The sequence below is a fragment of the Triturus cristatus genome, chromosome 4_1, assembly GCF_964204655.1.
Source record: "Triturus cristatus chromosome 4_1, aTriCri1.1, whole genome shotgun sequence".
NCBI lineage: Eukaryota > Metazoa > Chordata > Amphibia > Caudata > Salamandridae > Triturus > Triturus cristatus.
The window spans coordinates 453,476,401-453,490,761 of record NC_140585.1 but is presented as its reverse complement, the minus strand read 5'-3'; the positions used below and the strand labels follow the sequence as shown (position 1 = coordinate 453,490,761).

The window sequence follows — 14,361 nt, the reverse complement described above, 5'->3', positions numbered from 1 at the left end:
GGTAGGATGCTTTGAGTAGACAATAAGATTTTTTTCAAATCCTGTTTTTATAGTGATGTGACCACCAAAGGCCCTGATTTTATATTAAAAAAAGAGCTTTGAACTATAGCATTTTCCGCTGAAAGGCAATATTTCTCTCCATGTGTTCCCATACCTGGCGTGTCACGCAGTTTGGTGCTTACTTTCCCTCCATGTTAAAGAACAGTACATGTTTCAGCACCCAAGCTAATGTGCTGCATAGCTAAATACATATAAGGTCCCAAAGGCGAGACCGATTGCATTGTAAGTGCTTGTTTGTTAAGGGGACGTTTTCGCTAGAATTGCTCAAGTACCCTTGGTCCCTTACGATCTTTGGGTTTCCCTTGTGTACATATATGACGACAATTTACAGAGAGCACATCCACACACAAAGTAGTCCCCTTGTGTGCTAGGTGTTACTATGGTAATGTGTGGTTTCATGAAACCAAAAAACATATGTTTGCCTTTAGGCGATGATATGTTTTTGATTTATGAGACCATGGCTGTTTTCCCAAAAATAAAGTTTTGCAGAAAACATGACAGAGCAAAACAAAAATTGTCAAAAGGCTGGCAGCCAACGCCAGACCTACCGGCTTTGTTAATGCCTTTTTGCATGTGTGCGTACATTTAATAGCTACATAAATATATAGTACTGGTCTATGCGCACTGTAAGATTGGAAAACGAGAGGAATTCGAAAAGTGCAACATTTTAAAGGCACTAATCCTTGCCAGCGCGAGGCCAGAGACTGAGCTCCACCCCCCGCTCACTGGTGGATAGTCTTAGCAGGGCAACACCCTATGCTTTAGTTAGACTGGCACCAGGCACGTGTCAGGGCACGCGGCCCAGCTGAACAAGGCTGCTCAGTGTGCATCTCACCACTCCCCAGCCCCCGCCTCACAAGTTTTTCATTCCAGAATCCTTCCCTCTTGTAAGCAAACATGCATTCTGCATCTTTCCTTCATTTCATGACAGACATTTCCTCTTTTGCTGAGCCTTGCAACCACGGGTTTGGCAGCGAATGACATTTAAGGTGGGAAAAACATAAGAGTTTAGCAGCTTTCAGGCAGTGCTGTGGACAGATGGCCCCTGGCCAGCTTCGCCCTCCCCGGGCAGGCCACCAGCGTGGCGAGGAGCAGACAAAAGGGGTTTGTCATGTTTAAACCTCATCCACTTAGTCATCCAAAAATATATTGCAGTATGGTGGAAAGTATCCTCCGTGTTATTTATTTGCCGAATGTTTTGACTTGCTGCAGTTTTAGCACAGTAAATAGATAATGTCCGTTTTTGTTTTCTATCTGGGGAAAAAACATAATTTTAAAGTTTCTTGTTGCCAATGGAAGATATCTTCAATTGTTTTATTTGAACTTTGAAAACATGATCTCAGTTTTAGATGGTTTCACTCCAAGGCCAGTATTGTTCTGTGTTCCTAATAGTAAACCTCTGACGTTTGGAGTTACAAAGATTGGAGATTTCGTTATGTGTCAAGTCACAAAAGAGAAAGGCAGACATCGAACTTCTGAGCAGATTTGACCCAGAATGTTACATAGTTATTTTTCAAGTGTTATATTCTAGTAATTACCTATCAAAATAAAATGTAAATAAAAACATTGCAAATACAGTTTAAAAAAACAAATAATTTGCATACTATATAACAAATAAGAAACAAATTACATTGAGGCCTGAAGTCGTGCAAGATAACTGTCAATGGACAGACTTCCATTTATGCCCTTGTAACAAATATTAAGCTAGTTCCAGAGCTACTGTGTGTCATCGCACCTTGCTGATGCTCCACAGGCAGTGCTTAATTTGTGCTGGTGTTTGTCGGTGCTCGACACCGGCACGTTTTAAAAAAATGCTTGCTCTTGTTTATGCGAGTACACCACATGGTGGCACAGTAAGTTTATTTTTAGAGCTCAACACAAGTGGTTAGCAATTCAATTTAATAACAAAATGATAAAATTAGCATTTCAAGGTCAGACGTATGGGTTGGGGTGACCTGCAATAGTCCAAAACGTCACTCTTGCTTAAATGTGAAGGTTAATAGGTAATGCTGGCACTGCCATTCGGCAGCAGTGGGTGGTGCTGGATGCAGTAGAATGCCTTGGGCCCTGGCAATTATATTTTTTTACAATTTAAGCACCACACATTGTATTCCAAGTGCTTCTTCCAGAAACATAAACACCCACAGCATATGTAGAAAAAGTGTTGTGTTATTAGTAACCCACATGGACATGTGGAACATCTAGCATGATGTGGGCTGCCATGTTCTCGTCAGCATTCTGTCTGGATTCTGAGCCAATCCAAATCTGAGTTATTCATGGTAAATGATAGAGAACAAAATTGTGTTCACATATTTTTCACCTACCGCTCTTAGCCTGTAGGCATCACTATTGAACACAGATTTCCAGTACAGGCGTGGCTGCCAGTCTTCCCTTGAAGTGATGTAAAGCATTGGAATCCTCAGAGTCTGCTTAAAAGGTGATTTAGAGGGATTCACATAGCTTTTCAGAGACTCAGATCGACCTTTTACACCTGGACATCCTAGTGTAATGCCTCCAAAGCCATGTTTAATGTGCTTTGATGTCAACATTTCATCACAGCATTTCATTATGAAAGTAGATTTGGCAGCCTCAAAACGGACTTTGCTCGGCACTGAGTTCCACTCTACCCCCGCTTCCGGCATCAGAGACAGTGCTGACCCAAGCAGGGCCCTCACAGATGTCCTCCAACACAGACCTTCTGAAGTCACCAGAGAGGAGTGATCTTTCACACCATACAGGGGAGAAGAATATGTGCATTTCAGTGGCCTTTCAGCATAGACTCTCGCGCCTGTTTCCTAGGAGGGCCTGTTTGTGCCTTTGAGCCTATCCAATCATGGGCAGGAGGTGACTTATGGTGCACTGCAGCGCCAATGAGCAGCCTTTACAGTGTTTCCCTTCATAGTTCACCAAATTGCCTGGGATCGCAGAAAGGGACCCTCCTGTGACATTCCGCAGTTGACCTCTTGTACCATCTTGTAGAAGCGCTTTTAACCGGCCCACAGAACCTTACTGTCTCTTCTCACCAGACCCCTGTAATGTGGGGCCAGCATCGCTAGGCCAGTATAGTTCTGGCTGCTGCAGACTTTAGCTTGGCCCCCAAGGAGCTGGCGCAGACACCCAGAAGCAGTGTCCCGCTCCCTTGCCCTGCTTCTAAACAGTGGCACCTGGCTGTGGGCAAGTTTTGTGGCCCTTTGGCCATCATCACCTCAGCTCCCCTGGAGCAGCAGCAGATCTGTGCTTCTCTTCAACCCTCCACTGCCAGGCCATCACCCTAAGGCTTTAGATGGCTGGAGAGGGGGAAGAGTAAGTGAAGTGGTCTCGCTGAGGGCATGTTGTTGGCACCTCGGCTCCAGAGTCTTACAGGCCTATTGGTAGAGGAGAGTGTATGTTTGCATAGGCCTCGCTGTGAGTCACCTTTTCTAGAAAGGAAATTGAGAGGATGTAATGTAATGGTCAGAGCTGCCGAATTAGGAACTATGGAAATAGGTTCAAATCCCAGCCTCAGCTCAACATCATGTGATTCTGGGCAATTGACTTAATTGCCTGCTCATATAATCCCTGCCCTTGGGACTAGTTCACGCTATATAAAACTACAGTAAAAAAGAACCTTCTGTTTGCTCATGTTTTAAGATTCTTTAAAGTCTGGAACATAATATTGAAAGAGGATGTTTTATACAATACTAAAAATGCGTGTATTCCTTCTTAACATGGCTTTTCTGCCTTTGCTTATTTTTAACTATCTTTCATGGATCATTAAAGCAGCTTTAGACCACATTTTAAAATGTGCTCACCTTATGTTTACTCTTTAAAGTACATATCGATCAAAGGTAAAAATACCAGCTTTAACTGATTTTCTAGGACATTAAAATACCGGTAATGGTGGTTAAAATAAAACGGCCAAGTGGCAAACATAGCCATGTTAGGATTTGTAGCCTTTGCGTCACTTTATTTATGTTCGTACATTTCTTAAGCGCACAAATACCCCGAGGCGTCAAGACGCTAGCTCGATTACAGCAGGATAAGAGCTGGAACCGGATTACTAATTCAGGCAAAGAGCCAAGACTTAAGTGCCTTTCTAAATGCCAGTAGGCTAGGCATGGCTCGGATAGATGGGGGTAGTTCATTCCAGTTTGGCTGTGCCCCAAACAAAACTTTTACCTCCACAGATTGTCCTGTGTACCCTAGGGAGGTACCCAAGTTGTTTGCTCCAGCGGAGCGCAGATATCTGGGTGGCTCATATTTTTTTTAACTGGGGGGCATATGTACAAGCCTCTATCACCACTATAACGTCACCTATATTGACGTTGTGGTGGCGATAGGGGCTGCGTCTTATGTACAAGGCAGCATTAAGCCACTTAATGTGGCTTAATGTTGCCTTGTACATAAGTCCCCCTTTCACGCCATGGTTAGCGTGAAAAGGGCATGCAGTGGGTGTTGTGGTGGGCGTTCCACTGCAACACCCATTGTATTTGCAGCTGCCCCCTATGTACAAGGGTGGCGTACATAGGATGCAGTGCCAAAATTAAGACCAGGAAAATCCTGGTCTTAAGTTTTGCTTTTTTCATGTGTGCTGCCTTGTGCAGCACACATGGAAAAAGCAAGATGCCGTGGTTTGTTTATGTACTGGAAGGTGACCCTTCCTGTACATAAACAAACCATTTTCAAAACTGCCATTTTGTAATTTTTATGTTTGCTGCATGAGGCAGGACACATGAAAGTTACAAAATGGCATTTTGGATTGTTTATGTGCAGGAAGGGACACCTTCCTACACATAACCAATCCCCCCCTGCACACAGACACCTTTGCACTCTGGTGCAAGGGTGTCTGCGTTGGCGCTAATTTGTTAAACTTAGCACCATCGCAGGGGGAAACACAAGGCTGCACCACATTCTTGTAAATATGGTGCAGCCTTGCGTTTCGGAAGTGGCGGAGCGTGTTGTTAAGCTAAGGAAGCTAATGACACGCTCCACCGCTTTCTAGTACATATCCCCCTGAGTTTCAAAAATGATTTCACCTCACCTGCCCAGCCAAAATGTAGTGCTTCTAGTTTTCACCAATGTTTCTGGCTCTATGAGCTTTAAAACACATCATTTATCAAAATTTCTTTAAAAATGATAAAGACAAGCCAAATGCTGTTTCATAAATGGGCGTGATCCGAGAATTTTGGGGGGTGCCCGGGCCCGAATTGTTATCCCATCCGACCCTGCTGTGACCCCTCAGAACAGGGGTAGCAAGGTCTGTGCCAGAGCCGCAGCTGAGGCCCCCAGCCACTCTTAACATGCTCCCTCGATTCTTCCTACTTTGTGACATAATAAATACTCTAGTCGAAACAAAACTTGAAATTCAGGTTTGTGTGTCCTCGTGCGACCTGCACGTTTCATGCCAGAAGTCAATTCATGCATGCCTTTTGTTGCCTGAGTACGAGCTCCCACATTAAAATGGATACCTCGCGAAGCAGGTTTTGAAAAGTTCATTGTTTAGTTCAACAGCGCCACCCGCAGGAATATTGTGGCAGCACTGTGCACTCCACATTTCTGATACTGTCACATCCTGTAGGCCAGAGGTCTTCAAACTATTTTGGTCTGAGCCCCCCTTAAGCAAAATGTTTTGAAGTTGTGCCCCCCGCCAAACCTATAGGACAAGGATTTGGGGAATGGAAGGGATGATCACAGGGGTCAGGGATCATGAGACCATTTCAGGGGTGATTTTCTGTAGCTTGCAATCCACACTAAATGTAGCATCAAACAAGAACATAATTGACCACAAACACTACTGCCCGTAATTGGGGTGCCGTGGGCCCCAATGCACTTCACCTGCTGCACTACTGATGGATGTAGCCCTGAGAAACAAGCTATTTCCTCTCCTTTCATTTCTTCTCCACCATTTCTGACCATCACTTCAATCTCAAAACAGGTCCAGTCTGTCTGAAAGAAAATCAGCTACTGCATGTTTCCCCAGTTGTTTTGCGCCAATGGCACCATCTGCCCTAATGCTAGCAATGAAAATGAGCCCCCATGCCCAAATTCTATTGTAAAACATTCATAATTGTGATGCGGTGGGCACCTTGGCAAAAGTGTCACTGTACTTGCTTCACTAATGTCAGCTGCTGCCTTGCTGTTGCCTCTGACCTTTAACAACATGGGATCCCATCTCACGCCAACCCGCTCCCTCCAATCCCTCTTCATCCTCTCATCTCTCTGATGCCTAAATCAAGGTGTCGCCTCTGTTTAATTACCCCCCTCCCCGGGTCATTACTCCAAGGCTCAAAGAAACACTGACACAGGAAGTGTGCCCTAGACCTCTTATGCAGCTGCAACATTAAAGATGCCTACAGCTCTGCAAAGCAGGCTGTCTACTCTGCCCACTCAGCTGGGCTAAAACTTATAGGTCAGATGCCCAAAGCAGTCTTTCTGCAAAAAATAACCACACGAATAGCAAATTTAGCCCCCTTTCCTTCCGCTGCTTGGGCCCTGTTCCGTGCAGAACAATGGTGTCCTCGGCCCCAATGCTAGCAAGGAAAATGCACCCCATGTTCTTTTTCACAGCTAGACTGCCATAACTGAGATCTAGTCCCCACTCACAGTGTGTGTGGATGGTGAGGGCTCCTGTGCTTCAAAACAGATAGAGAACTAAAGAAATATGCCTTCTCACCAAGGTACCCGCTACCTGAAAGAAATGCAAATGTGTGGAATGGTTGGAGCCAGTGTAGGCTTTAATTAATAAAGACAAATACTTCAAGTTAAGTCAAAAAGTCTTTAATGCGAATATTTCATCATAAAAGACATACTAACAATTCAGTATATACAAGTTAAAACAAACAAATGTTATTTTGAAGCTGTATACATAAAAACCAAATAAATAACTTTTCACAATTAAAAACATCAATATTAAAAAGATATTAAATATACAAGGTTACTATGACTTGATCTATTAAAACCTGTATCATGATAAACTACGCAGCATTGAGATCAGATAATTCAGGGCTGATACTCCGATTCCGTATAAGCCATTCCCAACTAAGAAATTTAGCCACACCGGTAACCACAAAGCTTGAGGTATCAGACTTCAGTATTCTACTAGCAGTCAGCGCTGATCTAACTCCAAGTTTGCGGCATACAGGGCGCAACCACAACCGTCTGGGGCGGATATACTCCGGGCATACAAAGAGAAAATGATTAGTAGTTTCTATCATATCCTCACAGTGGGGGCATTTATCATTACCCGGTGTAGTCCAACTTTTTGTAAAACAACGTAATGGAAGGGTGCCAAGTCTAAACTGATGATAGAGTTTCCGGTCCTGCAGTTTTGTTATAATGTCCCAGTATGCTTCGAGAAGGGGATCATCCTTAGTGGTCAAATATGTTATGGTCAGGGAACCGCCAGTCGTAGATGCAAAGCGCTTAACTTTAACCCATGGCCAATAAGTATCCCTGAAGAACTTTTTCGGGGGGAAAACAGCCGTCTCAGGATTGGTCCACAGCTCACCCATTCCCATATCAGTCAGAATAGTTTTAATTTCAGACAACCAGCTGATTCTATGGGAACCCCCAAGGGTTTTAACTTCTAACAATGCCTTGGCATATAAGGACAATTCTGGTGTGGTCCACAGGCGTCGCCATAGCGCCAGCGGCCTATACCATACCATATCCTCAACAGGGTGGCAACCTAGGTCATATAAGAGGGGTATACTTGGGGAAGATTGTGGTAACCCTACTGCAGACCTAAGAAATTTATTTTGAGCCACCCTTAGGGTGTCCAGTTTGCTAAACCCCCATAATTCAGCACCATACATAACTGCTGGAAGGATTTTAGACCCATACATTTTAATCAGGGGAGCCATAGGTTTAGTTATCGAATGCCTATTTTCACTAAGCAAGGCTCCACTTAGTTGAATGTGTTTAAGGGTATAGAGGTCAATCTGGGGCTTCCAACTTAGGTTGTCACTGAAAGTGACCCCCAGATAGGTGAAGGTAGAGGTCTGTTCCAAAATTTCGCCTCCCATTTCAACCCTAGCCTTTCCAGGTCTAGCACCACGTAGGGCCATAAATTTGGTCTTCCCCACATTTACCTCAAGCTCATGATCGCGGCAAAACAACTCAAAACGGGTCAGAGCTAACTGAAGCCCCTGTTGCGTTTTAGAAATTAAAAGAGTATCGTCCGCGAACATGAGCAGTGGGACCTTCATACCAGCTAAAGAGGGTGCGTCTGTCGGAAAGTTTAAAAAATAATTAGTTACCCCATTAATAAACAAGGAAAAGAGGGTGGGGGCCAGTACACATCCTTGTCTTACCCCCTTAGACACCTCAAATCTAGATGTCACCTCCCCTGGTTTCCCCCAACGAACCTGGGCATATGTATATTCATGTAATCTAATCAGCAACCTCAGTAATTCAGGTGGCATGGCCATCGCCCGGAGGACTTCCCACAATTTAAGCCTTGGGACTGAATCAAATGCAGACTTAAGGTCCACAAAGGCGGCAAAAAGCATACCACCCCCAAGAAATACTTCCTTCCAGTATAATAAGGTAAACCTGAAAGCTTGGTCAATGGTTCCGACATGCAACCGAAAGCCCGCCTGTAGAGGTGTTAGAATGTCAGTTTCAGAGATCCAACTCTGGATACGTCCTAATAAAAGGCGAGCAATAATTTTTTGGGCAGCGTCTATAAGACTAATCGGACGATAATTGGCCGGGGCAGAGCGATCACCTTTCTTATAGATTGGCAATATCTCTGCCCCGAACCAAGAATCCGGAACCGTTGCTCCACCAGCCAGGGCATTAGCAAGAGTGGTCAAATATGGAATCCAGAGGTCCTGCTCCTGCTTAAATAGATCTGCAGGAATACAATTAGGACCCGGGGCTTTACCACTTGGAAGAGATTTCAGGATTGCCTTCACCTCACTGGGAGCAAACCGTAACTCTTCTATAACGGTGCCAGACCGCATAACTCCTTCAAGCCTAACCCTGGACTTAAGCTGATTTTCAAAATAACTGACCCACTGATCAGGTTCAACAAAGGTTACCGGGGTCATATCCTGTGGGTTCTTGCCCCATTTGAGGAGGTGCCAAAATTGGCACATGTTTCTACCCTCGCAAGCCTCAAATAACTCACTCCAACGGTTTTCGTCCCATTTTTTCTTGGCTTTTATTTGGGCAGATTTATACGCAATTCTACAGCTCCTAATATTATCTGGTATCCTAGATTTAATAGCTATTGAAAGGGCTTTACGAGATTCTTTACAGCTTGCATCAAACCAAGAATTGTCTCTCAATGGTTTATTTTTACCTTTGACAGGGATGCTCTTGAGAAACAGAGATTTGAGCCCCACAAATAAATCTCTATGGATACCCGGGATGCTACACTTAATCCCTTCCTCCGACTCACAACTAGTCAGTTTGTTCATAGCTATACTAACCAGGTTCCTAATGGCATCTCATGCATTAGCATTAGAAGCAATCTTCGGCCAGCGAACCCTTCTCTGATCATTAGTTAATATGGCATGCGCTTGCACGATACAACCATCGTCAATTAGAGGGCCATTGAAGCTACTATCTAATAGTAACAACGTCAGGGGGTTATGGTCACTTTCTATCCCATCTGTCACCACCATATCAGTAACGGCCGGCCACAACTCACAGTTGACCAAAATATAGTCTATTCTGCTCCCACTTCTACCATTATTAAAAGTCATCTTCGCAGACCTGTCTGATTTCGTTCTGCCGTTAGCAGCCCTCAGGCCCTTTTCAAGGCATAGACCCTTCACATATAAGGCTGCTTGGGTCCAATTCCTAATGGGGCTTAGATCTAACTGGGGGATTCCCCACATAGAGTCCTCAGCCTCAGACAGTTTTCCGTCATCATTTCCCAGGGGCTCAAAACATGTATTAAAATCACCTGCCACCACCCTATGGCCATCAGTAGATACTAAACAGAGTAATTGTTCCAAAAGATGAACTGTTGGGGAACATTTGCCACCTGGAAGGCCTCTCACAAAGATGTTTATAATGAGGATATTAAGGCCCCTTGTGGAAGTAATCCTGATAGCCAGAATATCAGGATTTTCAATCGGAACTTCCACAACTGAAATGCCCTCACATTGGCGTACCCAAATAGCCAGGCCTCCCACCGGTCTACCTCTAGGACCCTTACTGGCCGGTTTAAAAAAGTTCACAAACCCTATGCGGAACAAGGGAACTAACGACCAGGTCTCCTGGAAACACCAGATATCTGCCCGGTCGGCAAAGGCCACCCAGTCTGGTACTGCAAGTCTAGAATATAGGCCTGCTATATTCCAGGAGGAGATGTTAACATTTTGGGGGTCCGTTTTTTGTACTCTGCCTGATTCACCACAATAGAGTGGGAGACAGAACAGGCACTAGGTAAACCAACATAAGTGGGGCCTAAAGGTAAAGCAGGTTCTTCTCTTAAAGCCAATGGAGTTACTTGTACTGGTGGCACCCGACATGATGGTTGAAAAGCCCCTGTTATCCCAGTCCCAGGGTGAGCACTAACATCCCTCAGTCAGTCAATGTCCTCCAGGGAAGAGAGGGCGGTGAAGCGATTATGTGACAAAATAGACTCAAAGGGTTGCAGACCCTTCTGGGGAGCATTAAGCGTGGCACGGAACTGTCTAGTTGGCATATCCCTTGCTGGTCTATAAGAATAACCAAGAGGTAAAATAATGATCTCGTTAGGGTTAGGAGCAAAATGGGAGGCCTTCTCCAAAATATGTTCGACCAATAGGGGGGACCTAAAACTTAAAACCACGCAATCCCCTGCCAAGGACTTTTGAGAGTGGCCAACCCATTTTACCCGCCTAACCATTTTAAATTCTTCGAACAAACTTTTGCTGGCCCCAAGTTTGTTCCCTAGACAGTATAGGGCTTTATTTTTAAGGTTAGACCAATGCTCCCTTGACCCTACTGGGAGTGATGGGACATAATACTTATTATTTCTGAGAGGAAATATATGTGTCCATTAAAGGGAGTGTGCCCCTTTAATAGGCATATATAAAATATTTATTACCTACTGGCGGTCGCCAGTAGGTAGTTATAGTTAGGACCCCTTTTCCATAGGAAATCCGCAACATTCTATTTTGAATAACTTTGGCGCCGGTCGATGAATCCTCGCGAATTTCTCAAAATAGGTGGGGCGCTACGCTCCGCTCCTACTCTGAAAGTCTCAGGGGGATTCGTCAAGCGGGGGCTGAGATAAAAGGGGGGTCCCAAAACGCGTTTTTCCCATGCATTTTTCCATAGGACCTTTAGAATGAGCTACAGCCCGAACGGCTGAACAGAATTACTAGAAATTTGGCAGAGAGGTAGTCCCTATGTCAAGGAAGTGCCTTTTGTAGGTTTGGTGTAAATCTGTTCAGTAGATTCTGAGAAAATAGCCTTTAAATCAATATATATATCTGAGCCCGCTTACGGTACGCTTACGGTACGCTTACCGTACGCGTACGGTGGCGTGCGCGAGCGCGATTCTGATTGGCTCTTAGATCTTACTAAACATTCGAATCGGCCGAAACCAGGAAGCGGCGTCCGCCATTTTGTCTCTCACACTGAGTGTTATTTATCAAACATGATGCCCAAAAACATGTTACGGGGCTGTTTTGACAACTCCCTCCCACATAGTCATGTTGAGGCAGTCCCCAAACATCCCCCAAGAGCAAAAACGGTTTTATTTTTTTTTCGGCAATTTCGCCGAGTACGCTTACCGTACGCTTACCGTAAGCGTACGGTAAAAAATAGAAATAAAAAAAACACTATCCACACTTACCCCACCCCCTGCGCTTTTGGTGGCCGGCTTATTACATCAGTAAAAAAACTATATTTTGGCAACATGAAATTATAAAATCGAAATAAAAAAAACACAATCCACATTGACCCCACCCCCTGTGCTTTTGGTGGCCGAAGGCCACCAAATGTACAGGGCTTATTAAAGTTGATAAAAACTGTGCACGGAACGCACTGCGTTAAGTGGGCGCGCACGCCTCGAATGGCGTAAAGTAACTTAGCATTTAAAAAACCGTACAAATTCACTGAAAAAACCATAGGTTTCACACACGTTATAGTTAGGAATTAGCATTTAAAAAACCTTGCAAATTCACTGAAAAAACCATAGGTTTCACACATGTTATAGTTAGCGGAAATTTTACTGATAAAAAACCAATGAAATTGCCCCATTATAGTTAGTGCTGGCAACTATAACTCACGCGACCGCAATCTTCTGCTGATGACATATGTGTCTTTATAAAAAAAAATATTTGTAATATATGTATAGCTAAAAATGTATGGAAGAAGACATGGGCAAATAAGTGTCTAAATACAGTATTAGCATCAGCAGAGGATTGCGGTCGCGTGAGTTATAGTTGCCAGCACTAACTATAACGGGGCAATTTCATTGGTTTTTTATCAGTAAAATTTCCGCTAACTATAACATGTGTGAAACCTATGGTTTTTTCAGTGAATTTGCAAGGTTTTTTAAATGCTAATTCCTAACTATAACGTGTGTGAAACCTATGGTTTTTTCAGTGAATAATAGATATAGTCTGGATTCTTATCACTAAAATGTATTTTTTTAAAGCACTTGATTTAATCTTAAAACAGTATTTTGCTGCAGTCTGCTTTATACAGTGTAATACACTATAAACAAGCCACTTTTCCTCATTGCACCAATCAGGATTTAATTCTGTGACTCAGTCACACACAAAGACAGCTGCTGTGATCACATTAGCTAAATGAGGTTTCATAAGGTAAAAGAGTGTATTTCCTTTTGGTTAGTTTAACTTGCATTTATGTTTCAACTGATGTGTGTGCGTCTTTATTACAAATATAATTACATCTTCAAAAATAGAACATAAATTAGATATTGCATTTTACAAAATGTAATGTAGTCTCGCAGATAGTAATATGTAGTTTCTATGACAAACCAGATGTCTCTTAACTGCATAACCTCAAAGTCCTTTTACAATGGTCACTGTGGTGCAGTAATTGTGTGCAGGACAAGTGACCATCATGTCTGTCAATGCCCCAACGAGCATGCTAGGTGACAAATGCCATCCATTTACCACTCTCCACACTTGAAAACAAAATCTGAAACATTGAACGCACTTTGTGCTCACCAGCTCCAAAATACAAAAATGCAGCAGTATGTCCTGTGAGGTTGTACTCATGCAAAGTTTATTTTTCACAAAAAAGGAAAATCCCTGTTTGTTTGTGCCTCCCAACAAGTAGTTCTTAAAGACTTGATTCAAAGTTCACTTAAGTAACAGCTTAAAAAGCTTACATGCATTTTAGTTTGGTAGCAAGTGTTCACAATCCTCAAAGGTGTACAATGGCTATATAAAAAGCATTTTCGCTGGATAAAACCTGCTTTAATGTTAGGCAGTCTGTATTAGTGAGTGGCAGTCTGTCGGTTTCCACTAGTCACTGTTCGGATTGCAGCCAATCATCTCCTGTGATGCATAGGTCATGTGTAGGAAGCCATCTTCATCCATATGATCTCGATACTTCTGACATTGTGACAGACATGGGCAGTAAGGCCTTGGTATTCACCATAAAGAAAAAAGCCTTTCAATGACCACCGGTAGTTTGGATGGAAACTCACTGTTTATATAACCCACCTCACCTTTCGGAGTTGCCTAACACTCCCACAGTTTAAACGGGATTGGGTTTTAGTTTCATTGCAGACTTTCCATTCCCTGTCAGATTTATGCTGTTGCCTGCTGACCACGGCCTCTACGCCTAATGGGCAGTTAATTGATGATTTGTGCGTGTTGTTAAATGCAGTTATTCCAAGGTTAATGGAAAACAATGGAATGCTATCTTTTTTCTTCTCTTTAGCCGGCACTTTGACCCCAACTTCACACTCACTGGCCTCTCCGGTGCCACTTAGTAGTACAGTTCTTTCTCCTTTTTTGTGGCGTTTAACTGCTGCATGTAAATGAAGCCATCCTTGAAGGGCGCCTTTCGCGCTTCAGGCTATCTTCATTTACATGTAATTGCAGACCTATTTGCGCCCCCCTGGAAACACATCCACCCCCCCCCCCCCCAGGGTGGCGCGCCCCACAGTTTGAAGACCTCTGCTGTAGGCTGTGTTTATTTAATGCATTTTTATATAGCGCTGAATTTACCCGAAGGTGTCAGAGCGCTGTACAATAGAACCAGTTACGTTACATGAGAGAAATGTTACCAAAAAGAACGTTACGAAAATAAACAGGTGATTAGAAGAGGTAGGGTAAAACCATAGAAGGCAAGAACACAATATCAAACACAGCAAGCAAGGGTGAGGAAAGTGCA

The 14,361-nt window shown here is 43.6% G+C and overlaps 1 protein-coding gene and 1 pseudogene across 1 annotated transcript in view; one reads left to right on the top strand and one right to left on the bottom strand.

The window, feature by feature from the left end:
- VWF (von Willebrand factor) overlaps positions 1-14,361 on the top strand; it is a 1,048,714-nt gene that overhangs the window by 273,166 nt on the left and 761,187 nt on the right. The window lies entirely within an intron of this gene.
- On the bottom strand, positions 13,443-13,760 carry LOC146855108 (microtubule-associated protein 1 light chain 3 gamma pseudogene; annotated as a pseudogene).